Genomic DNA, 27,451 nt, shown 5'->3' with positions numbered 1-27,451 from the left:
AACTTATGATCAGACAAGGTTGGGAGAGCATAGCAGGTACTTAACATGGTTTACAAGTTGCCTCAATAACAGATCACCAATGCAGAGATGTTCCATTTGTGTGGCCTGTTTCTGAATATGGGTTCTAGCGCTCTTTTGAAAGACTGCCAAACCTGTGTCCACAAGTAGTCCAGCTGACAGGTCACAGGTGTGGAAGATGGGTGCAGAGTGAAGAGTGAGGGAGCAATCAATTCCAAGCCAGTTCCATCCTTGACTAGTGTCCCAAGAGGTTGGCAGCACATAGTATAACCAAGAGCAACTGGAAGTAGCCTGTGGAGTGATCCAGTAGTATACAAGTAAGCAAAAACACCATATCTAAAAATGTTAGCTCTGCCCATCATAATATAATTGACCATCCCCCTTGCAGCTCCACAGCAGGGGAGGAGGTAGAAATGTATTCCCCAGCCTAAAAACATTGTCTATCCCTGCTGAAAGGACAGCACTTGGAAATGAAAAGCTGCCTTTCATTCTCACTTGTCAGGAGGGAATTCAACAGAAAGAACTAGCTGAGTGCCTTTCTATCTAGAACAAAGCAACCTTTCTAATATTGCTTCCTTGCTAAACTGGGCCCTGGAAGAGGTAGACTTGAGGCATGCCAGTCTTGATCTGGATGCAAATCACCTGTTTTTGTAGAGAAAGTATGTGGGCAGCTGTGGTACTACCCTCCTTATTTTACCAGCTTTCTTTTGTTACAAATATTCAGCCAACCTAGATGGCTATGAAAGATCTTGGGGAGTTTCTATAGAACTGCTGAAAGCAAAGTGAACAAAGAGCTAGGTGGCCGATATGGTGTCTCATGGATCACTGTGGTGACACATTTGAATTTTTAGGGGGAGTTTGTAAAGAAAAAGGGACAGCAAAGAGGCTCTGTAGAAAAGGCAATATAGAGGACACCAGCCATCTGGGAATACTTCAAGTGAAAAGCAACCTCGTATTATAAGCAAGCAAATAAATAAATAAATAAATGTCAAATATTTCTTCTTTCTTGGGCCAGAATCCAAAAAAATGAGCCTAATCCAGAGATTGTTAATTCTCCTCAGTGAAAGATATGGCAGTTCAACTCAGCTCTCACTGATTTAAGTAATTTACATATTATTTAGAAAAAACAGCTGAGAATGTTTTAAATAAATAAGAGCAATCAATGCCCCTGGCAGAGAGAAAATTAAGCTTTACAGATTTAAAAGTAATATAATATTATTTTTCATGAGTGTACTAGCTCATTTTTCCTGCCTTGTGATTGTGCCTAGTCAGATGGGTATTGCAGGATTTGTAGCACTCCAAAAAATTCTTTGACCGGAGTCCACAGTGGAAAATAGAGGGCCTTATCTGGCATCTTGAATCTGCTCTGAGTGCCTTTATGAAACACTGGGAAACTATGAGCCACAATTTATATTTTTCCAGTTTCCAGTCCTCCCTTGCAACTGAAAACTAAACTTAATGATGAATGGGGCACTAACATTGGAAGGATGCCTAGAGGGCACTTGCCTAATGATGTTCACCTAAAAGCTGGAATGGAGCAAGTGATTGGAAAACAAGGATGAAGACAGCTATCTTTGAGCATGGTAGTACTATTGTAAACAATAAAGAGATATTAAGAAGGGCCAGGGGAGATTTGGCACATTATGGGCATCTGCAGAAAGACACATCTTATGATACAATCAACAAATGGTGAAGATTACCCAATTTGCATCATTTGTACAATGACATTATAATATATGTGACACCACTGGGATTTTTTTGTACAAAACAATTGGACGTTCTATCATTTATGTATAGCACAATATCTTGGAACATTCAGTCATCATGGAAACTGGTTCATTCCAAACTGCATAATAGCCTTCCTTCCTTCCTTCCTTCCTTCCTTCCTTCCTTCCTTCCTTCCTTCCTTCCTTCCTTCCTTCCTTCCTTCCGGCTGTATCCCACCTTTTCTCCGGAAGCTTAAAGCAGGGTTGGTTGGCCTAAGACAGAATGATAGGTTCCAAAACAATCATCAAGTTTCCATGGTGGAGGGTGAACCTGAACCCAGATTTCCCCAGTTCTGGTCCAACTCCTTAAACAGTATGCCATACTGATTCTCATAAGCAAAGAAAGAGAGGAAGGAAGTGGGAATGAAACCATAGGCAATATCTGGAAATCTATCTATGATTGCTCAAAATTAATCACACTTAAAATCTGCTATGCAGGTTAGGGTTAATTTTCCCTTAATGTTATTTTTTGTCTTAAAGCACCTTCTTCTAATTAAGAATGGACCTGTAAGGGAAAGTGTATAGGTAGTCAGGTTTGTTTGTATCAAACCCCACCTGTCCATAGTATGGATACAATTGCAGAAAGAGAGTTTTGAACAAAAATGCACATTTTCCTGGGAAAAAACAGTAGCTGCTTATATCTGCCATTTGTTGTGGACATCTTATTGCTTTGCCGTAGACAACTGGCACAGTGTAGGGTTAAGGGTAGGACTGGAAAGACCCAAGTTCTAGTCCACTCTTGGGTTTGGAAGTCAGTTGGTTAACTTTGGTTAACTTTGTCCCAATCACCCCCTTTCAACCCTGATCAGACTCTGCAACAAACCAGGTAAAAAACGTAATCCCTCATTGCATCATGTAGTTATAGTTTTGCTAATGAACTAAATGTGCACAGTCCAAAACAAGCAGACTCTGGAAACAAGCGGGACCATTTATTTATTTATTTATTATTAAATTTATATGCTGCCCATCTCCCCCAGGGGTGACTCTGGGTGGCTTACAATTAAAATTAAAATGCTAGCACAGCTTACTGCTTTGATATACTTGATGCTGGTTAGGAACAGTATGCCGGCATATTTGCTGCCTGCTCAGCAAATTTAGCAGATATTATCAAAATTCCATGTAACTTCCAAAATTTGGGAACCTAGGGAGTGCAAAATGATATGTGTGTTTTATTTGTATGAATATATTTGTTTCAGAATATTATTTACATTGAATAAACTAGTCGTCTGCATCAGTGCTCTCTTCTATACGCCTGGCTTTTCCTTTTTCTTTCTATGGGAAGCTAATGTGGTGGAATTAAGTACTTTCCTATTTGACTGCTGCCCAGATGGCCCTAAATGGGTCATTGCTAGATCTTGCTATCACTGAGAGAGTGGTGATTTCATCCCTGCAAGTTCAACTTCAAGAAATGAAGTTCTTCAGTCAAAAATTGTATGTCGAGAAAGTTTTCTTACACACAATAGGCCTGTGCAACTCAGAAATTTGAGATTCAAGTGGGCATGATTCAATTTAAGTTTGCACTTCAAGATTTGAGAGCTAACAGAGTTTATTCTAACTGTTTAGAGATTCAATTTGGAAAAAAAAAGAAAGAAAGATTAGCCCATTGGCTATAATGGGGAAGTATCACAATGCCTGCAGCTGTTTCATTTTTTGGTAGAATGGGATAAATATAGCAGGGATGATAAACTCTTCAGAGAACATTGACCTTGCCAAGTCAGCTGGATACCTTCAAGGGTTTCACTGCAATAAATGTTTGAAATAATTCTTTGCATGTTTTTAAGGCAGAGATAGCAAAGATAAGGAAACGACAGTCTATCAGCCATACGTTGGCAAGCCAACAGCCTAGGTCAGTGATGGCGAACCTTTTGGGCTTGCTGTGTCAAAAATTTGGAAAATGCCTAACTTGACTCTGCTGGCATGTCACCCCCCCCCCCCAACAAAAGAGAAACAATTCTTTACATATTCATTTATTTTTTAAAAAATACAGTCCAAATATGTGTGGTGCTATGTATTATATAAAGAAACGTCAAGTAATTACAAAACTGAAACACAAGTAAAACTCATTTTCTTTGGTAACTCAGACAGGGAGAATAGATATTGTTGGGTGTTGATGAATGCTGGGGAGTCACCCAAAACATTGTGTCACCTTCGACACGTGTGTCATAGGTTTGTCATCACTGGCCTAGGTGATAGTGAATGAACCCATAAAGAAAGTATTTCCTATAGAGAAACTCTCTTTCGCTAAAAACAGTGGATGTGCTCCCAAAATACACAATAACAGACTAATCAACTTTATTTTAGCCTAGGGCAGGGGCGTCTGCAGGGAAGATCAACAGTATCAATGGTGGTGGTGGGGGCATTATCAAAGCACTGCCCCCTTCTAACATACCTCAGATGAATAGGATGGTTAGTTTATGATTAAATGTGTTGTGTAAATGAAAATAAATAATTAAAATACAACTCAACCAATTATAGATAAGCATTTCATGCAGGTATAGCCCACACTGAAGAAAAAAGCCAAGGAAATTGAGAATAACATCTTGTGTAAAGTGAGGAATTACACCAAGTCATGGTTTATTTGAACCATGATTGGTTGAACACGTTAGTGTTCTGCTTCATGAATCATGTGCAACTAGAACCAAAGAAACTACACTGTGATTTAGCATGATGCATACAGACAATCAATATTGAATCGATATTACTTACAGAATCTCCATATATAGTGTATCTCCCCTCGTGCCAACCTAGATCACCAAGGCTGTTATAGCTCATAAAGCTGGGTGCACTGTATAAAGCACAATAGCCTGTAAGTTCAATTCCCAGTCAGGGGGTTTGAAACACATACAATCTATATTAACTATAATAGCTGTATGTATCTGATGAGTCTCAATTCGGAGGAAACTAGCTGTAGATTTGAAAAAAAATGGTTAAATATAAAGTTTCTTAGAAAAAAAGAGATAGGAAGTACATGAACTAGATCACATATCATGTTGGCCCAAGGTTTGGGCAACCAAGATTTATGAAAAAACTACAATGGGTTCTGTTCACAAAACTTCATACTCTATAAACCATGGTTTACATACCACAACGAAGCAAGCTACTGTATGCTTTAACATAATAGATGAACTTGTTCCTTTGGCTTGAAGGAGACAGAAGAAAAGGATGTGATGGTAGTCTGAGAAAAACAAAGAATGAGTAAAGATGTGTAGGAAAATTTTACTTCCCTACTTTTTCTTTTACAATTCTGCTAGAAAAAGGAATAACAGAAGCTCTGAGGAAGATAGAAACTGGCACTCAAGAGACAGAAATGTGTCTTTATTTAGTATGTGGTTTATTACACTACTCAGAGCTCTAAGTAGCCAGTTGATAGACCTACTGTGAAAAGAAAACTGAGTTATGTATTCTTTTCAAAGAACTCCCTTCAATTAGCAGTGTGTGGAAGTAATTCCCTTGTGTAGGGCAATAGACGATTTTGGCAGGGAAACTTCAAGTGCACCTTTGTTTGATTTTACCCCTTGTGGCTTGATTTACTTCCAGCAACGTTCAGGCAAAAGAGAGGGCAGAATGAAATTGGGAATCTATGAAACATTGGTGAAATGTTACTGTCTGATAACAGCTTTCTGAAAACCGAATAATGCTCATTTAACTGATTTTTCCTAACAGCAACAACAACAACTTCTTCTGGAAGAAGAACTCAAGGAATTTATTTTAACTTTTAACTCTTGCTGGACAGAAAAGGAGGTATGGAAGGATATACAATTTTAGTCATCTAGACAGTGTTTCACAACCTCAGCAACTTTAAGATGTGTGGACTTCAACTCCCAGAATTATCCACCCACCATTCTGGGAGTTGATGTCCACACATCTTAAAGTTGCTGAAGTTGAGAAACTCTGATCTAGACCTTCTGAACTGAAATACTACCTTAATTAAATCCCTGAGCACATTGATTTTATTGATCATATAAAATCACCCCCCCCCCGGGTAAGCTATAAAAACTTTATGTGTGTTTGTGTCTGTGATATATAACACCAAGTCACATATACATGCAACATACCACTGTCATTTCATCTTTCCCAGTTTCCCAAGGAAGTTCCAGGAATGAGAACTTTTTCAGGGTTAATTTTCTTTTGAGGAAAAATCACAGAACTTTATGTAATAAATTGTCTTTTAATTTTTACTCAAGGAAGTGTTTTATGAATAGTCTTGTATAAGTGTATGAATATTGACTGGAGGCACCAAGTTGGGGAAGCCTCCAGATAGTTTAGGACTAGAACTCCCTGCAATGTAATCGCTGTATTCAGTATTCATTCTTAGTCCCCAAGACACAATGTCTAAGAGGGAACCAAGGTGTCACTGCAGAGTCTCACGTGCTTCTTGGAACTTTTCAGCTTCCCCACTCCATATTCATGAGACTGATTTCACCTGAAGATCAGGTGTCCTTTTTAAGAAGTACTTAGAGAAGTATAAGATGATGCTGTTGGATAATAATTATTGGCTGCACCCCCCAGCTACTCATGTTTATGGAAAGTTTTAATTTCCCCTCCAGTGGGGTCAACCCTCTCTCCAGCAATAGCCCACCTGAAGATCAGGTTTCCCTCTGGAGCGAAACCTTGAGAGATTCAAGGGGACAGAACTGCATCAAGGCTCCTCCTGTTTCCCTCCTCTTTCCATGTGCACAAAAAGCTCATTATGCATGTGCGCAGGTCCTCTCAGAGTTTACAACATTGCAGTCTATACAGTGAGAATAACAGGAGTTCACAGGCATTTTATAGTGATGAGCCAATGTTGTTAATGTTCTCAAATTATTAATATTATAATATGGAGTTTGTGTATATGGGAGAATATATTACAATGTTTGGCTCTGTCCTGTTTTTCTTCGGGAAGAAAAGAGTGAAAAGTGGGAATCATAAGACTACAAATCAACTTTTTAAACTTAAATCAAATGTTCTGTAAATTTTACACACACACACACACACATCCCACAGAAACACACATACCTTTTAACTAGTGAGCAATTTAAAGACTAATAGGATTCATCCATAATTACATAGTTAAGTAAAATTTATGTATGAAGGAATTAACTGATTTCCCTCAGGGTGATATAAAGCATAGAGGCAGTGCGCTCTCTGGTTAGATGCAATGAAGGGGGCTGAGGGGGAAGAAAGTACCATCTCAGTGTTTAAAATACTTTGTCATCCTTCTGTAGAATCTGTTAGGTGCTGGGAACCGAGAGGCACCCACATGGAAGTTTATTTACTGATCCTCAAATGACTGATATAACAGATCTTTGCTTTGTTTGGAATAGAAAACTTGAACAGCTTGTCCGCACCTCTCCGCTCGGACATTAAATCAACATGGCTCTATTAGTGTCCGTAGGATGCCAGCTGAGCCATCTCTAAGCCTGTCACCGTGATGTCTTCATCTGTAACCAGAGCAGACGTGAGCTCCTGGCAGCTTCGGGAGGTGACAACAAATCCAATTAGCTACTCTCCATGGCGCCACAATGCTACTGTGAAACGGCCTGACAGGGAGGGTGGCTGCAATACCCTGCACAGTGGGGCATATCCTTCATAAAGGGGGAGAAAAATCGCTACCAATGCTTAATTGCTGGAATGACTTTCCAGGCGCCTGTTGGAACCTTTACGCACAATCTGGTCAGAAATGGGAGCTATCCTTGGGGGTTGATTGTTGCTGTTGTTGTTCCAAAGTGGGGCGTGGAAAGGGCAGGGGGGTTGCGTGAGGAGGAACACCACAGGCCCTGTACAGATAGTTCTCTGAACACATATGCAGCTCTTTCAAAAAAGGGTCTGCTCCCTTAAAATCCTACAAAGAAATCCAAGAGCTCCTCTGTTCTGCTTTGGTGACGATGCACACGGAGATGACACCTTGCAATGTTATTGTTGGTGGGAACTCCACATAATCTGGGGCTTAAAGCCAAAAGACAGACGCAAACCCACTGTTCCAGATTTCATCTCTCTTGGAAATTAAGGAGGGAGGGGTTGGGAGGGGGAAACGGAATTGGAAGGAAACAAAGCTGCTCCAAAGCTTTCAAATGTAGGATGTGAGAGGATGGTGGTAACTTTCCAAAGCTGCAACTTGGCCGTCTGTGCTTGGACAATTGTTTAAATTCAGGTCTTCCTTTCAAACCAATTAGCTAGCAGGAAAATAAAAAAGAAGTTTGCATTTTTCCTAAGTTGCCAATTTCTCTTAAAGCATAAGATATTAACTCTTGCTGATATCATTATTTAATTCAAGTTGAGCGCCAAATCTTACCACATAACAGTACGCTTTTAATTTACCATTTACACATACCTATGCATACTCTAAATGCATTTACATTGCCAAAGTAATGTAAATGGTTTTACAGCTTAACTGTTATGGCCTCCGCAAAATAATTAGGGTTTAATTATAGGTTTGTTTGGTTTTTTTTAAAAAAAAGCTCAGTCCAGCTCTCAAGACTGCTTTTGCCATATTCTTGGAGACAGAAAATCTTTGCGCCAACCTACAGTACAGTATGTCCCTCAGCCATATTTTCTTTACCTGACACTTAATAGCATGAGCTATCATATTAAATTTTTGACGCGCTAAGGTCTCTGTGAGGTAATTTTACCATCTTATTTGAATGTAATTTCAAGATTTGAAAGCAGATATTCATCACATGACAGAAAAATAGTTATTCTGAGTTAGTAATGGCAACACCAAATTATGAGGTCATATTAGAATGAACTATTTTGTAGTTCGAATGGATGTGGTAAGAAATAGCCCAATAATCTTGCAGTGATTACTTTAAAATGTCAGCAACTATATGAAAATTAGACTGTGGGAAACAGGAAGAAAATGGACAAGAAAAGGAAGCCTTATAATTTCAGAGAGGTCAAGTACTCCTCCTCTGCTGGTCATCTGGTCCTCATCTGCTCTTCTATGTGTGGATCTTGGAGAGCTCTCCTACTTGGACATTCTCCATGTTGGGCTGCTACAGTCCCTGCTTCCCAACATGTTTCATTATAAAGATATTATTGCTGAAAGCAATACCGAAGCTATATCTGATACTCACATATTATGCTCGAGATCAGTAAATATATTAGAAAGGTTACCGTAAGGATATTATTATGGGGGTCTAGTGGAGGAGATTAGGTGTGCTAAAAGGTATAATATAGGAAAGTAGTGTTTTGAACGGGTGTTTGTCAGTGACCTCACATTTTCTTTGTTGCTCCCAGGGGTGGTTGGCATCATATTCATTACAATACAGCACTTGAGCAATGTAAGATAATAATCCTCAGAAAAGAAAAATGCAACAGTATAATATAGGGAGACGGAGGATTATAGAAAAACATGGCAACTGAAACAACATAGTAGAACCACCAAATGCAGAGTGCAAGAATGAAACTGTTCCTGCCAAAGAGGCAAGCCAACCTAGAATTGTCACAGGACTGTCACATAACGCAAATTCAGAGCATATCTGGAGGATCTTTTTGGTTGGGGCTTAAGAAACTTTAAGGAAAGTCAGAAGGGTTTCAGTAAGACTAGGGAGATTTTTCAGATGGGTTTCCTTACCTTTCTTCAAGGTGGCAGAACTGATCGAGTAAGGGGTGATTGTAGGAGGGTCAAAAACGTCAAGATGGCAGCCATGAATGTGCAGTTGAAGCCCAGGCCCTTTTAGAAATATGTGTTGTCCTTGTGGTGCATATAGAAAAGGATCAGAGCTTCAGTGGCATTGCCAAACCTGCTGTTTTGACTCTTTTGACACTCCCCCATGGGTGACCCTAGATCCATACAGCTGGCACTGAATGATAATAACAATTTTTAGTCTGCTGTTTTTTCACACAGTGAAATAATTAAGAAACACCTAAACATGCTTTATTCAAAATCTTTATTTAAATAGTTTAAAAGATGTCCCTAAATTAGAGATTCATAATCCTTCTAATTTAGGAACAGATATAAGTCATCCTGAATTCCTTGGAATGTACTGAGCTGGTTTAATAAATCAGTGAAAGAGTGGGTGAAGATATCGCAAACATTTTCTTCCCAAAATACTGGAATTTATTTCTCAAGTTTTTGGTTGAATCACTTTTTTTTAGTGGACAAAAGAATTCTTTTCTAGATACATGAAAGATAGGAGGGCCTTTGCACTGGGGATTAAAAAGGACTTGTCTGAGTGCTAAGTTTTCACATCAGATATTGTGACCAGAAACATATGGCTAGTATGGTCTGGGCTTTGAAGCTAAGCAGAGTTAGGTGGAATAAGTAATTGGATAGGAGACCACCAGGAAATTTAAGCACCACAGGCTAAACTAGGAAGTAAAACAAGCCTGGAAGAAGGCAAAGGTGAACTATTTTCCAGTTGTTCCCAAGAAAACTATATGGACACATCACCAGGAGTTCAGCTTGACTCGAAGGACAGTTTACTGTTTACATACAGATTACAGGAAAACATTAGTCAGCTGTTCCTGTTCATCCATGTTGCTCTTTCACAAGCCTGAATTACTTTTTGTTCATATGAAAAAAAAATGGTTGAGAGGGAATAATGCCAGTATCTCTTGATAAAAAGTGCTCAGTTAAAAATTAAAAAAAAAAATTGCAAAGAATTCAGTCAAAGAGAGAGAGGAATGGTTATAAGAAGAACAGCCATTTTGGAAGAAATAAAATGTTGTTTTGGAAGTAGGTGAAGACGGCTAAACAAGGACCCTCCAGCAGAGTGAATAGAATTGGGACAGATTTAAAAATAAAAGACATAAAACTGAAGTGAGAGAATGCTGAAAAGCAACTTTAGAGATTTACAAAAAGTGGAAGCAAAATAAATTCTATAAATGTTAGTATTCAAGAAACAAAATTGTTGAAAAGGAAGTCCTAAAAGTTATGAGAATGCTGAAAATTGGTAAGTCTTCAGGTATAAATGGTATAACTGGAGAAATGTTAAAATATGGATGTGGTTTGCTTATGACATGGGCGTGTTGCTTGTTTAACATGTTTGTTAAGACTGCATCTGTGTCTGATGATTGGAAGAATGCCATTATTGTTCCATTACACAAAGGGAGAGAAAACAAGAATGAATGCAAAAAGTACACAGGGATTAGCGTGTTAAGTGTGCCTGGGAAAGTGTTTGGCACAGTTCTTACTGAAAGGGTACGAGTGGTGGCAATGAGAAAAATCTGGCAAGTGCGATGTGACTTTATGCTGAAAGTGTGACTTTACGTACTGATCAGAATTTGGCTGTTCCTCAGGGCACTGAAAAACATATGAAAGTGAGAAAGAACATTTATTGTACATTTACTGGTTTAGAAAAAGCATGTGATAAAGTTAATAGAACTGAAGTATGGAATATTTGCATAAATATGGAGTGGATGGTTGGTTGCTAAATCAAATAAGATGGTTATAAGATGAAAATAGCAAATGCACAAGAATAAATTGAATGCTTAGCAAATGGTTCAGTATGAGGTGTGATGTCCTTCTGGTTGTTAAAAGCATTGATGGATAAACGTATAAGAAATGCTGGTGGTGACATTAGCGATGTGTTGGTTGCAGACATGAATGTATGTGTACTTTGTATGCACACGATGCCCTGTTGTTGGCTGAGAACCTGAATGATTTGTAGAGAATATTAGAGTGTGTGTTGCAGTGAGGACTTGAAAATTATTGTATAAAAGGCTAAGATCATTGTGTTTCCCAGGAAAAAAAGGGTGAATAATTGTAAGTTATACACAAATAGTGAAAAAGCAGAGCAAGTAGATGAATTTGTGTACTTGGGCAGAATGATTACTAAAGATAGAAATGTGGATGGGGAAATTTCAAGATGTGCAAATGCTGGTAGAAAGGGAGTGGGCAGTGAGTGGTCTATTGTAAGGAATAGGTGATTGTTAAAAGAAGGAAAAATGGCTCTGTACAACAATATGCTTCTGCCCCCTTTGTTATATGGAAGTGAGAGTTGGGTAAATGAGGAGAAACTTAAAAGGAAATTAAACGCAGCGTCTCTGTAGTAAAACAAGAAGAGATGGGGGAAGAATGAATGAGTGCTGAATGGATGTGGACTGAATACAAAAGTAAGTGACAAGTATGAAAGAAGTGCATTGAGGTGGTTTGATAATGCAGATAGAATGAATGTAGAATGAACTGAAAAAAAAAATGTGAAGAGAGAATCAATCAAGAAAAAGGGGAGAAGTGAGTAAGTTACAATTGGGTGGAGTTCATGAGATTCTCAACAAGAGAGAAATAATAAGTTTAAAAGACAAATAATAAACTGGAGGTTACTATGTAGAAATAACGAAGAAGGTTTTAAACTGTTGCACGCTTTCAAAGTCTCATAGTACATGCCTCTGATAATGGGAGAAAGCTGCCTTGAAAAAACAGATACATCTTCGATAGCAATAGAGCAGAAATGACAGCCGGAGACATTTGGCTTCCAAAAGCCCTGACATTGGTTTCCAGAAGTCCCTAAAAGTCGTTACCAATTTCTAATTCCTAGTACAACAGAGGAGGAGGGCTCAAGAATAATCACATCAACTATGTTTAAGTGCCATAACACTGAACATTTAAATTAAATAAAATCTAATCTTTGTCTTGGCCACACCCATTCATTTTTGGAGTGCAGCCCTTGATCTGAAAAAAGTTTCACAATACTGCTTCTAATTTCTTAAAGAAAAATCTCCTCTGAAGGATAATGTCATGGAGGGGTTAGGGCAGTGTTTCTCAACCATGGCAACTTTAAGATTTGTGGACTTCAACTCCCAGAATTCCCCAGCCAGCATGGGTTAGGGAATGCATCAGTTAGGAGACAAGACAATTTATTGTTCCTCTCCAGCAAAACCAGAACAAATTCTCAACTCCCTCAGCATAGAAGCAAATAGTTTTCTCTACTCCCCCCATACAAATTGTAGGTGTGAAACCCTGAACTGGATTGGGAGCCCATCAAAAGCTTAAACCCTGCTACCCTCTGTTTTAATGGCTTAATCCAGATTGGACCTTCTCTACTCAATTTTGATTAGAAAAAATGAATGCAGCTGCATGATACATATTCAAATAACAGTACAGGATTACTTAATGACTAAGAAATGTACAATGACTCTTTCATTGAGGCTGATTATAATAAATGCAATAAATAACTACCTGGTAAAAATAAAGGCTAGAATGATTTGTTTCCTTAGAAAAATGCAGAGCAATTCATGGTTCCAACCCACCCCTCCTCCTCCTCCAAGCATCCCAGATTCACTGGGCACAACATCTAGGTATGTGACTGTTTTATAGAGCATGCAAATATTCAGTGAGACTTGGAACTACTGGTTTTATTTTTGGGAACAAATGCGATGCTGCCAGGCTCAATTATTTTCAGAAAACATCTTTTCTACAACTGAAGAGGCAGAACAGTGGGGTTTGGCCTGCTTAGGAAAGTAGAGCTTGGCTTTCAAAGCCTATAAAATTGTCATGGCTCCTATTGCAAGGTACTGAGCCAGGGTCCCACTGCACAAGAGATAAAAGATGTCTGAGACGCTTTCTTAACCTGTACTTAGCAGCTGCAGCAATTCTAAAACCCAGGACACAATATAGCAATTGGTTGCTTCCACTCCAGAGAATGAGTGAAAGAGGAGCTGTCAGTTCTACAAAGATTAAAAGCCACCGCTGAAAATTCCACAGTGCAATGATGCATTGTAGCATGTATTCTCTTCAGACCTTACATCTGTGTGGGTGACTCTATTGGGAATTAATGGAGCCACAGAAGATTTTTGCCAACAGAACTGATAAAAGAAGCCAGTTTTGACTAAGGGAGTGCAGTTGCCCCAAGTAGGATGCTGCCAAAATGGCATAGTGGAGTTTCAAAGGAAAGCTTGAACACAAGCACATGGAACAATTTGGCTGCAGCACTGGTGTACATCAGGGTGGCAGATCCTGCAGTTAAATACCTGATTCCACCAAAATGGATCTGTACTCTTCAGTCCAGAGTAATCTGGTAACAAGCCATCACACAGGGACAAGTAAATAAGCCCCCAAGGCCAAACAAGATTTGGAGATTTGATCTTCTGACTCTTTTAAAATAGATGGGAAAAGCACTGTTAGAAAGCATGAGGGTAGATACAGGTAGGAGTTGTTTACTGGGTGGTTAATGGTTAGGAAACTCACTCTTTGCTCAGTGTTCTTGGTGAAAATTATGTCCCATCTCCCAAAGTTGCTATTAGCCCTATTGTATGAAAATGATATATGTTTTCCGTACCTAGACAATCAGTGAGTGTGAAGAAGTTTATTTTTATAGAGAGCATCTTCCCTCCCCCAGCAAGATCATCCCAATCTGAATCCTCTTCTCCAGTGCACTCATCATGGGTTTCCAATGCCTTTTTGCATTTTAGGTAAGATCTATAATGAAGTGTTATCACTGCAGGATGAATGGGAGGAGCTAGAAAGGTAACATATTGTCAGGCCTAGCCCAAGGAACTCCAAGAGTCAATGCAAATTCAGTCCAGCTATGTTTATTAGCTACAACCTCTAGCAAGAAATCTTCCCAGACTGAAACTCTAGCTCCCAAAGTCAGCCAGCCACAACAGTGTGAATTCCTCAGGGAGGTGCCAGTCTCATCCTCTTGCTCCTCCCACGCCCTTCTGTAGAGCTAAGAAAATGTTTATCTCTCTGAGCCTGGCCTTCATAATTCCATTCCATCACACATATTCTGGATTATCAATAACTCTGTAGTTGCAGATTCCAAATTTGTTACTTTATTGTTGTTTTTCAGAATTGGCTGCAGGAGTGTAACATTGTTGTGCTAAAACTAAATAATCATTGTGAGCTTAAGGGTCTTAGAAATCTTTTTCCTACAAATCTGATTTTTTTTTAACGAAGAACCAACTAGTTCCTACTTGTTAGACTCCCTCTACTTACCCATGCTGGATATCTTTGTTTCATTTCAGCCTTTTTCAGCTGTTTTTCTAACTACAGTTGCAGGTACATTTTTCCCCTCTGTCCACCCATGTGATGGAAACCAGTCTCATCATGAAGTTAACGTAACTTAAATGCAAACACATTGTACTAGTCATAGAACAGGCACTGTGATCTCCCCAAAGAACCATCATAAAACATAAATAATTGGACATACATACTACACATTTTCTCTGCAGAGAAGGCAGGAAAAGTCCTAGAATGATAGGATGGAAAGTACATCTTGTGAACCTAGAGTGAGATAGATGTCACAGTGTTGGAATAAATGGCTCTGTATCATCCTTTGTATTCTGTGACGGTGGTTTGGAATTTATAACTCTGCTGATGCAGCCTAAAACTGTATTTGCCTTCTTTTGTAGCAGCATCACACTACTGAGTCATATTCAGCTTATAAACAACTGTAATCCAAGATGATTTTCAGTCCTATTGCTAACCTACTTATTCCCCTTTCTATGCCTGTACATTTGAATTCTGTTTCCTAAATGCATAACTGCATTGTTAAATTAAATTATGTTGTTTTGGGTTCATTTCTCTAATCATCAAGATTGTTTTTGGGTTTTATATCTGTCTTCTATGTTATTCACTATACCACCCAATTTTGTTTCATTTCCAAACGTTATAAGCATTCCTTTTACCTTTTCATCCAAGTCAGTAAGAAAAATCTTGAAGAATACAGGGCCCTGAACTAAACCTTGTGGCATTCCATTTGATATCTCTTTGTAATTTATTGAGGGACCTTTGATGAGCGCTCCTTGATTTAAGTAGTAGACATTTTTTAAAAAATATTTTTAATAATTAAGGATTAATATTAAGGCTAATGGGTGTGCCAAACATATTACTCTTTTTCTGAGGAGTTTTTACAATGAACAAGAACTATATTTAGAGAAGGAGAGTGTCAGGCTCACCAGTGCAGGAATTTAGCTGTTGGTGTCTTTTCAAGAAGTCACATGACAGGGTAAGGACTAAGTTTCACTGGAAGCAGATTAGTGGCCAAACAAGACTATTGAGCAATTCTAATAGATAGTGAAGAACCCTCTGTATAGAGCAGATTCAAACTCATCTGCCACATTTCCTGCATTTTCTTCTAACCAATCCAATTCTACTGTTGAGTTTTGCACCTGTTGTCAGGATTTTCTTTCTCATGGGAAAGGATTCATCCTGTTATCTTTACAATAACGAAAAATATTTTGACTACAGAGATCATGTGAAAAACACCTGTTACTGTGTGTTGTGTATTGTGCTATTTACTGCCACCTATTGGCGTGTGTATGCTAGTTACCCAGTGGGGGTGGCATAGAGCTATAATACAAGGAGAGGAAAATGTTCAGCCTCTGAGTAGTTGTTAGTTGTTTTAGTGTTAGCCACTATGTAGGTTTTATGGGCTACGTAGTTGTAACAAAGTACCAAGTAGTGTACCTCTTCTCTAGAAGTTTGTAGCTAGAGATTTTGTTAAGCTTGTGTTGCTAATAAGTCTTGGATGCTACATTAAATGAGAAGATGTGTTTTTCTTTATATTTTGTATGATGTTTGCATTTTATGGAATTTTGCATGTTTATCAATAAATACCAGTTAGTATATATTTTCTGACTGGATTTCTTTGGGAAACAAGAAATGGACACTGCATTGTGTTTGCTGTCATGGCTAATATTTTCCTGGAGTTTTTGCTGCGCTCTGCACAAACAGGAGTGTTTGTGATTATCACTCTGCCCGACACCTGTCACCATGCAACCACCCAAATAGGATGTAGGATCTCTGCACTCCCCCCGTTAGAAGAAGACAGAGCACTGGCCTTTACTTCAGAAACCTCCTCCCCTTCAAATGCTCTGATACAGTGGTTCAGAGGAGAGAAGGGAAATGAAACAAGAGTGCATATTATATCCGTATCTGTTTAAGTTAAACAGTAATTTTATTATAAAAATTGCAACATCAGAACAGATGGCAGCTGAAATTAAAACTGGAGATCAAAACAGGAAAACTATGAGATGTGTAGACAGCACCATTTTTATGTGGAACTAGGTATATAAAAACTTACTGTTCCAGAGAACTCCAAAACATTCTATTTCTCTTCCAGACCATACCATTTCAAGGGTGGTCCAGCAATTTTCCAGAAAATAATATCAGGAATGTGCAGCTAATTTGGATCTGAAGTAAAAAAAAAAAATGCTTTGAAGGGAGCTTGGGCACCCTCACATCGGTCAGCAACTTTTTAAAGAAGTCACATGGTAGCCACAAGATCTCAGGGAAATATGTATTTGAGTTAAGGAGGTGCCAACAGGTTATGACCCGTGTAGTTGTTTTCCTAACATCTCCTTGCTGCAAACATGTAGTTTCCTTGGATTTTGGTTGTCAGGTTGTCAGATGAAGCTTCTAGACAGGAGATGAAATTCTTATAGAAAAAGATATAAGCCTCTGAGTTATATATTTGGAGATATTTACTATTTACCATTTAGTAAGAGTGCCATGGATTTCAAGCAAAATAAATCAATCAGTACAGGTGTAAATAAAGGTTGATTGTTCAAGTAAAGATCTGCAAGCAGAAATTCACATACTATGGACATGTGATATGAGCAAATGATGAACTGAAAAAATGATTAGGTTTGGTAATGCTGAGGGAAGAAGTCTTTGTAGGATTGAAGAGATTATTGAAATGTCCTTGGAAAAGGTACTACTAAAAACTGGTTAGGATGGCGAGCAATTGTCCTCACAGCCACCAGAAGTTGAACCAGACTTGATGACACCTGCTTAACCTAATAAATTATGTATCTACTTAGTTGTCATACCATCCAGCCCACTATTAACTAGCTTGCTCATCAAAGTGACATGGAGTACCTTTTTAAATGTTTTGCTGAAATCAAGACATATTGTATCTGTAACATTCCTACAAAGTTACCCAACCAAAAAAAAAAAAAAAATGAGGTAAGGTTACTCTGGAAGGACTTGTTCTGAAGAATTTGGAAATCACCATATTGTTTTTAAGATGCTTCAAGATCTGCTATAGAATCTTCCAGGTACTGATGTCAGACAAACTGATCTGTAGTTCCTCAGAATGTTTTCTCCCCATTTTTAAAGACATCTGCTCTCTTCCAGTTATCTGGCACTTTACATGTTCTCCAGGATTTCTCAAGACAATACATACAAATTCAACATGATCATTAGGAAACTCTTTCAGTACTCTAGGGGGCAATTCATTTGAGCCTAGAGTTTTATACACATTCAAAATAAATGAATACTCCCTGACTATAATTTTACCAGTCATAAGCTTCAATCCTGCCTTTTCATCCTACTCTGCATAATATCTGGTGGACACATATACTCTTGGCATTGGATTCATATTTTGTGCATTATAATAGGCCATGAAAATTATTCCATAATCATTACCATTTCTTTAAATTTTATTTTAAAATTAGCACATTTAAATCCTTATCTATTTTTCTCTATTAACAAACTTCTGCAACGTCGCACATCCATTTTTACTTATGCATCTGGTAATTCCAATCTCCATCTGCTATACTTATTTTTTTTCTGCAAAATAATAACTATGTAGAGTAGATTGGTCTGACACAGTATGACTGGCCCAAAATCATTCTGTGGGATTTCATGGCTGAAGATAAACTTTACCCTGGGTCTTCTGTATCCTAGACAAGACATTTATCACTATAATATAGTGACTCTCAGTATGGAGGTGTATATGTACAGTTAGTCCCAGGTTAATGACCATTTGTTCAGCAACCATTCAAAGTTATGACAGTGCTGAATGAGGAGACTTATGGCCAGTCCTTGAAGTTGAGGTTGTCACAGCTTCCCAGCAGACACACCATCATGATTCAGGCACTTGGCAACAGGCTTGCAATTACAACACTTGCAGTGTCCCATGGTCACATGATCACCATTTGTGACCTTCACTGCCAGCTTATGACAAGCAAAGTCAAAGGAGAAGCTGGCAGGAGGCTACAAATGGTGATCACGTGACATAGTGACTAACGATTGCGCGAGATTTGCCTAATGATGGCATCTGGAAATACCAAAACTGCTGTATAAGTCAGTGTGGACATGTGTCACTTAGCGACAGAGTTCCTGGCCCAATTACAGTCATTAACTGAGGACTACCTGTGCATCTATGCCCACGTTTATATAAGTACCTCCATCTATGTTTATGTACCTATATCCATGTTTTGCCTAAAATACACATTTTTATAAGTGGGTTTCTCTTATTTAATCCTGTTTTGTTTCTTTATCTTTTTATTTTTTGTTTCTTCAACTTGGTCTTGGTTCCTGGCAACTACATGGAGAAGTTCCTGCAGGTTTATTGGCAAGATTTTTTGGAAGTGGTTTGCCATTGCCTCCTTCCTAGGGCTGACAAAGAGTGACTGGCCCAAAGTCACTCAGCTGACTTTGGGCCTAAGGCAGGACTAGAACTCACAATCTCCCAGTTTCTAGCTTGGTGCTTTTAACCATTACACCAAATTGGTTCTGATTTCTTCATTAAAGTGCACAGTTTTGTTTATTCTTTCTTCAGGATACATATTTGTGTAAGCATTTTTGTTTGGAAAAATTCTGAGAAATGTAAGTACCAAAGCAGAATTGCATTCCAGTTCACATATTGATTTGGTCATTGAGAATTTTACAACTACCTGATACCACCAATACCAATACAGTAGCATCAAATAGTAATTTATACATCTGATCATATCTGTAATCTTACCAATTGTATTCTCCAAGTTTTTCATATGCATATACACCTGCTAGAAAAATATGTAATATGTTCTTTTAGACTGTTGAGATAGCTCAGTCATCTATTTTTTAAAAATCTTGGTACCATATATAAATCATTTTGCATGAAACTAGAATCTATGGAATAACTTTATTTGTTTGTTTGTTTGTTTGTTTGTTTATCTTGTCCCTGCCCATCTCCACCCAATGGGGGATTCTGGGTGGCTCACAACATATTAAAACAATAGATAGATATACAATTAAAATCTATAACAGTACACGTTTACAAAAATAGAAGGAAAAAAAAGGGGGGGGGGGAATCTAGGAGGCCGATGGTTCAAAGCAGCAACACCAGGCCTCTAGGGGGCTAGCCAACCGCACATTTGATGACCTCCCTCCCCACCCCAGGCCAGAAGGCAGAGCCAGGTCTTCAAGTCCCTCTGAAAGGCTGGGAGTGAGGGGGCCAGTCTCACCTCCAGGGGCAAGATATTCCAAAGGGCAGGGGCTACAGCAGAGAAGGCCCGCCTTCTGGACCCCGCTAGTTGGAGTTCTTTTGCCAAGGGGGTCCGGAGCATGCCCTTTCTGTGTGATCGGGTGGGACAGGTTGAAGTTGTGGGGGAGAGGCGGTCCCTCAGGTAACCTGGCCCCGTGCCATGTAGGGCTTTAAAGGTGATAACCAACACCTTGAATTGGACCTGGAAGCAAACTGGTATCCCATGCAGCTCACGGAGCAATGGTGTTATATGGGTCCTTCGGACCCCAAAAATAGTTCGTGTGGCTGCATTCTGGACCAGCTGAAGCTTCCGGATACTCTTCAAGGGTAGCCCCATGTAGAGCGCATTGCAGTAGTCTAACTTTGTCAGAAATTGTAAGCATTGCTTGGTTGTTAGATTCATATCCTTCCTTTCCTCCAAGAGCTGAATGCAGCTTCCATAGGATTGCCATTAATTTTATCCTCACAATAATAACCCTGTGAGGTAGGTTGGGCTGAGTGTCAATGACTTAGTCAAGGTCATCCAGTAAGTTTCCATGGCTGAGGTTGGACTTGAACCTGGGTCTCCCTAGTCTTACTTCTACATCTTAATCACTACACCACACTGGCACCCACTGAGGGAGTTTTTCAGCTAGAGAGACTATTATCTGTTTCTTTTCAAATAAAAACAACTCTGTCACTTGGAAACTTTTTAAAAATACTACTCTGAATACCTGTCTAAGTCACTGTTAAACACTACATACATGTCAGAGTGGTAGAGGACTATCCCTTTCATGCAAAGACTGTAACATGAGAATTAATAACCTATAGATCTTCTTCCATGACAAAGATGCTAGAACTTTGCAGAAGGCTTGAAACTAAATGTTGCATTTGCAAAAAAAAAAAAAGATGCCAAACCCTGATTATATGAATGAGTTTTAAGAGCATAGTAAGCATTGCTTCTTGGCCATCAGGTAATATCAGCTTCTCTTAACTAGAGAAAACAAAATTAAGATTCCATTCCAGTATGAACTGCACTGGCAATGTCAAGACACTGAGAAACAACAGCAGCAGCAGAACTAATTCTGTGGCTTCAGAGTTGATTTACAAAGACAGCCAATGATCTCTAGATTTATAAAGATAGTCAAATAAATCTCTAGATTTAGCAAAAGGATAACTGGAAAGGTGGAGGTGTCTTTCCTGTTTCCTTCCTGCCCCACAAAGAAAAGGACAATGAATGCTGTGCCAAAACTGGGGAAAGGATCTTCAATGAGAGATTGGAGGGGGCGGGAAAGCTACTGGAGCCCTCCCAAGGACAGAGGGCCAAAGATGCCCAGTCTTCCCTTCTGAATCACAAATCATCTTTGCCTCCCTTCTTTTCCATCTCCAGAGTTTTTAACTTGTTCTGATCCCTGCAGTTCACTACCTGCTTGCCTGCCTGAATCCCCATACTGCAAAAAGTAAAATAAAGAAATGAATGAATGAACCTTCAGCATGTGTGCAATCACCACTGCAAATCATTCTTCCTCTCCCTCTCCCTAACCCTAAATATTGCACATTTTTGGCACAAATGTGGGAGGATCAGAGACCAAGATCTTGGAGAGCAAAAAATCTCACTGCATTTTGGGAGACTTTGATCAAGTCCACATTGGCAGTGAAGAGCATCTTCCTTCTGTGCAGCACAGAAGGGCTAAACCCATGTTTAAAAACAGATTTAATATTCGCTCAAAACAATCTTCAACCCACGTATATAAGTAGCACAATCTGTCCTGAACAAGTGCTTTGGAAGGTGTAAATCATGCATTAAACAGACTTTCTCTGCAGAAGTGGGTGTCTTCCACAGCCCAACCCAAAGTAGCCATACAGGGCAGCACCCAGCAACTGGGAGGGAGGACCATCCATCCCATCCTAAAGTGGCCAAGAGGAGCTGGGCAAATTCCAGCCTCTGACTGTGTCATCAACTACATTGTCCATGAAGGGGACTAGATCATGTTGATAGCAAACATTGAGTCCAAAGAGGAGGGAAAACTCTATTTTAAAACTGGAACTGGGAGTTGAATTTAAGGTGTCACTACACTGTGCTAGAGATGAGGTGAAGGCAATGCCATGAGGAAATTTATTTATTTAAAAGGCATATAGCTACCCATGATGTTCCATAACCCTGGACAGCTTACAAATGACAATAATAATGGTAAAAAACATAAAAACCATCCCAAAAACTCCTGGTGCCCTCCACATGTCAACAAACAACTTTACTGGGCTCCAGCCACACTCCATCCCAATGCTTGTGGGAAAAGCCAAGTCTTCAAGGCTTTCTGGAAGGGTAGGAGGGTAGGGGGCTGCCAGATCTTAAGGGAAAGGGTGCTCCAAAGAGCAGGGCCCACTACTGAGAATGTGCATTGCCTAGGTCCCACTAGATGGCAACTTTTAGGGGAAGTACACCCACCCTATCTGACCTGGTGGAATGGGCAGGTCTACTCAGGGAGAGGTGGTCCCACAAATAACCTGGCTCTTTGCCATTCAGGGCTTTAAAAATCATAACCAGCACTTTCAACTGCATGTTGAAAGAAAATGGAAGCCAGTACAACTCATACAGCAGTGGTGAGGGCCAACAATGGGGCACCCCAAACTGTGTGTGTTGCTGCATTCTGGACCAGTTGTAATTTCCAGATGATCTTCAAGGGCAGCCCCATGAAGAGCACATTGCAGTAATCCAGCCAGGAAGTGCCTTTTATAAGTCATATAAAAATATTTACTGGGGCATGTTAATGCTACAGTTAAGGAACTATGAGGAAGAGCCCTGAGTTCAGGTTGTTGCAAGCAGTCTGCAAAGATTACTTGTACTCTCCTGATTGTAGGCTTCCCATTGCTGATATTTTTCTTTACCTGAATCGGTGCTGTAACTTTGCAAATGCAGGTAAAATAGCAGGCCTCTCTGTCATCATCTTAATATGTCCATATTTTCTTTGGAGCAATAATTAAAATAACATATTCACCAGCTGGTTTTTTTCCCTTAGATTTAATCTGTTCCAGTTCTCATTTGCATATTAAAAGTACTAATTAGCCCCTCAGTGTGTCTGAGCACGAATAGTGCAATAACTGGTCATGTAGTCACTAGAGACTGTCTTTTCTTGCCTTCCTCCCCCCACTCCTGAAACTCCCCCTCCTCCTCCCTGTGCTTTTGGGAAGAGCCCACAAATACTTAGCCTCTGTATCTGGATGGAAGTAGCGGCTGCATGTGGAGGGAATGGGACTCTGTTTTGCAGCATTGAGGGACCGTGAAACCCGGCTGCTTCATTCTTGTCTTTCTTCTTCTTCCCTTTGATGTGTTCTGTTTGATCTGTTGGCATGCACGCACATACACACATTCTCCATTGATTCAGATAATTATGGGGGCTCATTTGGGCAGGTAGCTAATGAACTGCAGGGATCAGAACAAGATCCAAGCTTTGGAGACAGAGAAGAAGAAGACAAAGTTGATTTGTGGTTCAGAAGAGAAGAGTGGGCATACTCTCTGTCCTTAGGAGGACTCCAGTATAGGCTTCTGCTCCTGTTCTCTGTCAGTTATAGGATGCCTCCCATGGTATTTCCCTTTCTCTTGCTATTTTGCCAACACAGAGAGAGAGAGAGAGAGAGACAGAGTGTGTGAGCACAACTGGCAAGGCTCCACAACAGGGCGTCTACACAGTGAGCTGCCCAGAGTCACCCGTTGGGGGGAGATGGGTGGCATACAAATTTAATAATAAAGTAAGTAAGTAAATAAATAAATAAATAAAGTCCAAATGAGTCAAGATGGCAGCTGTGAGAATGTGATCAAAGTTCCACCCATTTTAAATGCATGTCGCATGGGCGACACATACCCAAAATTGGTAGAGCTTTGATCACACCATTGTGGCCACCATCTTTCCTTTTTTTACCATATCCCTGTTCCACAAAGAAAGTGAACTGTTCCAGTGATGGCTGTGGATCCTTGTGTTGCCTGTACCATTTCAGGAAACCCCCTTTCAGGCCAAACTCCACCCTAGATTTTGAAGCATGTAACTATTCTCTGAGGTTTTTTGCTCCTCCAGTCACCATTCCTGCTGTACTTCCCTTTCCTTCAGTCGCTGAGCTATTTTCAAGGTCCTTTGCCCAATAGGGAGAGAACGCTGGAGAAGATCTGAGGCTTCTTGTGTAGCATGAAGCAAGAAAGAGTACAACAAGCAGGGGCATTAGAAGAATTCCCTCCAATATTATCCCATTGTCTCATCCAAGCCTGTTATTTGCCAGCTTGGCTATTTTTCAAACCAGGTTTAGCACTTTTTAAGAATAGCACTAGACCCATGTTCAGAAATAGCTCAACTGATAGGTCACAGCTGCAGAACATTTTCTGGGAACTTGAAAAGTGGCAAACCCAGCCATTCCAAACACCTCCTATACCTCTCCAACTCTTACCACATCCTATATTTAGAAGAGCAATTTGGTTGTTTTTCCCACTGGCAATTAACTATTAGCAGGAGGGAAACAAGCCAGAGAAATCCATCAATAGTTGTTTTTAATTTTTTTTGCATTAAAACAGTATGGACAAAAGCACTTGCCCACTTCATCAGTAAGGCAGAATATGGATTAGCAGTAAGGAGAGTGCAATTGGCAGAGGCCTCCTTTTCTGCCAACTCAAAGACTGGTAATTTTATTTCACTGTAGACTTCTAAAAGTGTCCACTGTTAAAATGGCTTTTGAAGTTGGGATTTGTAAAGCAACACCCTCCCTGGGGACTCATAGAGCAAGGGAAATGTCACTTGGGGCTTTAGCATTGCTCTTGGATCATTACTGTCCCCCATGGTGCCAGGACTATTGTCTGGATTAACTTCCAACTTAGCCATAGCATGGCATGAAGTTTTCCGTTTGAGATGCTAGAGCTCTGTGTAATTTGGAGATAGGCCATTTTTCCACTGGCGGGAACTTCTGTCTTTTGGCTCTCTCCTATACCTGCCAGCATTTCAGGAGCATTTGGAGAGCTTACAACCAGTGGTTTGTACCAAGCTGGTGGAAGGGTGATATTATGATGGCTTATATGCCCCTCTGGCAGTGATTTCTTACAAATCACTCAGTGTGTGAGCAGAAAAGGGCTGGCTCAGTCACTTTCTGACTCTCTAAATCAGTGTTTTTCAAACTTGGCAACTTTAAGATGTGTAAATGTCAACTCCCAGAATTCCCCAGCCAACATGCTAGCTGGGGAATTCTGGGAGATGAATTCTACACATCTTAAAGTTGCCAAGCTCTAAATGGTCATCTAGAAGGAGCACCTCAGGTGTTTGAAATTGGCCATGATGAAAAAAATGCAGGTGATTTTCAGATGTTTCCTAGGGTTTTGGGAGGAAAAACTATTGTGATATGGAAGTGACCTGAAAGAAACCTGAGATGCCAAATAGAAAATCTATTGGCTGAGATGAGCAGCACAACCTATTATGACTATTAATAAAGTTCAGAGAAGAGCAAGGGGAAAAATTCTGTCTTGTTTTTATTGTCTTGAATAATTTAAAAGAGAACAATATATCAAGGTGTGTTATACCTATGTATCTCTCTCTATTCATATACTAAGTGGTTTGTAGTCCACTTTTGTAGCCTGTACATAATGAAACATTCTTCCCATCCTTTCAACTGCTTTCCTTGAAGGTGAAAATGGAATTTCAGTACGGGATCAAGAAAAGAGAAGAGGCAACAAGACAGAGGAGAAGGGAAGGGAGCATATTTGCCTATGAAAGAAGATGGTAAAAGCCATTGCGCTTGGGAAGAGGAAATACACCTGAACAACAATAAAAATTTCACTTTGGAAAATAAGTCCATTTATATAAAGGAAACAGAATGCTGTACATAGAGAGGTTGGTTTCCAGTTCTGTTTGCCAAATCCAAGTTGGCAAGACTTCCAGAAAGAAAAATATTCCAGAAAACAGGGCATATGTATGCTCCACAGGCCCGTCACATAATTCAAATCAGTGCTGCTTTCCAACCTGCCTGAAGGAATTCAGAGCAACTTTTCTCTGTGTCAGATGCTGAGGCTGTCCTGTACCCTCCAGTAATGTTAAACATTACACACGCACACATGCACACTGACACATACACATTTCCTACAGATCACTTTTAGCTTCTGTCAGTAGCAGAATTCTGAACTTTTGGGGAACTGAGACAATAACAGCACATCCTGAATGTGTGTCAGTAAACTGCACACATCACAAGAGTGATCTAACAGAAGAGATGTTTTGGTAGGACTCTGCCACAGACCACCAAATCAGTCAGAAGAGGGATTTCATTTATTAAAGCAGGTAACTGAAGCTTCAGTATATCATGAAGTGGTTATGATGGGAGATTTGAACCCATTCTTCCAGAAACAAGTTGTTAGAAAAATTCTTGACTTCTGTTGAGGGTAATTTCCTCTTTCAAAATGTGGAAGTAGGTATTAGAGAATCTGCTATCTTGGATTTGGTCATTACTAACAGGAAGGAGATCACTGAAGATTTTAAAGTGGTAGGAACTTCGTGTTCAAGTGACCACACATTGTTAGAATTATTGATTTTAACAGTCTGGTTTTAAAAAAATACAGTCAAATACAAATTATGGGACCTGATTGTAATAAACTAAGGAAAACAGTAAGAAGCTACCATGGGAAGAACACCATACATGTAAAGATATTGTAGCCAACTGGGATTCCTTGAAAAGGGAATTAAGAGCAGCATAATCTCAAAGAATATTAGTGAAGGAGTAAACCAGGAGACATCTAAAGAAGCTGATGTGATTTGTACAGGCAGCTCACAAAGGGGTTAAGATTAAAGAAGATGCTTATTGAATATGGAAGGAAGGGCTTACGACCAAAGATGTCTATAAGTTTTAGCCCAGAAATGAAGGAATGCAGCAGGATGCAAAGGTAGAAAATAAGCTAAAGTTAGCAAGAGAGGCAAAATCCAGCAAGAAAGGTTCCTTCAAATATGTTAATAGCAAGGAGAAAATAACAGAGGTGGTGGGCTCACTTATTACTTTGGAGGGGGGAAAAATAACAGATGACTAAGAAGAAGGAAATGAATTCTACTCCTAATTTGCCTCTGAGGAAATGTCACCTAGAATACAAAGTACAATTCTGAACACCCTATTTCTAGAGGAATATTGACAGATTGGAGATGGTTCAGAGAAGGGAAACAAAGACGAAACAGGGACTTGAGGGCATGTTGTATGAGGACAGGTTGGAATATTCAATCTCATAAAAGAAGGCTTCGAGGAGAGCAGATAGTTGTGTTCAGATAGCTTTAGGAAAAATTATAATCTTCCATGGCCATAGAAACTATTGACTAGAAATAGCAGGTGTACATTTCAGATACCTAGATTTATTTTAAATATAAATAGAAACTTCCTGACAGTAAGATCTGTACAACAGTAAAAAAGTCTGTCTACAAAGTTGTGGGTTCTCCACCTCTGGGTTTTTTAAGAATAGGCTGGACAATTATCCCTCACAGATTGTTTAAATGGTTTTCCTGCACATTGCAGAGATTTCTAATAGATACATTTTGTAACTGAAAATAAAAGATAGAGGATATGGTC

Source organism: Python bivittatus, unplaced genomic scaffold, assembly GCF_059951505.1.
Source record: "Python bivittatus isolate LINGU-HERP-01145 unplaced genomic scaffold, Pbiv_v1 ctg000580_np1212, whole genome shotgun sequence".
Classification (NCBI taxonomy): domain Eukaryota; kingdom Metazoa; phylum Chordata; class Lepidosauria; order Squamata; family Pythonidae; genus Python; species Python bivittatus.
The sequence above is the reverse complement of the archived record's forward strand: the minus strand, read 5'-3'. Positions refer to the sequence as shown.